Genomic DNA, 1,368 nt, shown 5'->3' with positions numbered 1-1,368 from the left:
TTATGTGATATACCATAATAAGTAAACAATAACATATATTTTTCTCAATCATTTCCCTCCATAATTTTCACTCCAATTCCTTCCCTAAGAATAGTCTCCAGTGTGGGTCTCACATTAAGCAATATTTGGTATTGTCTTCATTTCTGATTCTCTCTGAATCTCTAGCATGCAGTACTGTTTCTGGTCTCCTTTAAATACTATATATTTTTCTTTCCTTTAAAACTGAAGAAGTGATCACATTGCTAATGAAGTGTACTTATATTCTTCAAAGGCCTGCAGTTTCAATCTCTGGATTGTCATTGATCTTTTAATTATTTTAAAAACATTTACAAGTAATAGCATTGGGTTATATGATTTAGTGCCACAGACTAGGGACTGTATGTACTTTGTGATTTTATGTTAAATATAAATGACCATTTCCAAAATTCAGCATTGGCCCAATTTATCTTCAGTCAATAGCACTCCAGTATATTTGTAATCCTGATTGATGTAATATCTGCTTTAAATTTCAATAGAATGGGAAAATCATACAGAATTGAAGAAAAACGAAAATAATGATAGAAGTAATAATAATTCTACTAGAGATTTATTTTGTTTTTCAGGGCTTTCAACTGATTAATTCTCAATTAACCAACTGGTGAAAAGTTGTATTTCCACATCACATATACTGAATCAGAATCTAACTTTCAAAAGATAACCTGTGTTTCTTGTTAAAATGTAGATTCATATTCAGAGTACCTGGAGTGGAAATGCAATTTTTTACCAGAAGAACTGAGCTGGATTTAATTGTCTTCCAGGTTTTACCTCATAATTTTAGTCTTTGTAGCAGGTTTAAATTTGAACGTGAAAGAATAAAGTCACAATATTTTTTTTTAAATCTTGAAATTTATTAAATGTAATTCCACATAAGACTGAATATGTCATTTTGTACTCTAATTTAATATTTGAATTTCACAATTTATTAGAATGATTAATCACTAAATTTTTATAATGTTAATTATACAAACTACTTGGAAATAAATTTATTCCTCTCATAAATAATGTGTCTTTTAGCATGTTTACCAAAATTTAGACCTTGACTCAAAATAAAGAATATTTTTAGAAATTGCTTTTAGAAATTATAGAATTTGACATGTCACTCAGTGGTTACATGGAAACCAAAGGATCAGTGGTTTTAACCTACATAATTGCTCCATCTGAGAAAAAACAGGTGATCTGCTCTCTACATACAACATCATACAAAACTCTATGGGAAGTTCTCTTCTGTCTTATAAGTCCTGAGTTAGAATTGATTCAACAGAAAACAACATACCCTGAATTAAAATAATCCATTTGATTTTGTAGGATAATCTGATTGATTAAATCATG

Source organism: Chrysochloris asiatica, unplaced genomic scaffold, assembly GCF_000296735.1.
Source record: "Chrysochloris asiatica unplaced genomic scaffold, ChrAsi1.0 scaffold00585, whole genome shotgun sequence".
NCBI classification, from domain to species: Eukaryota; Metazoa; Chordata; class Mammalia; order Afrosoricida; family Chrysochloridae; genus Chrysochloris; species Chrysochloris asiatica.
Note: the sequence above shows the minus strand (reverse complement) of the source record.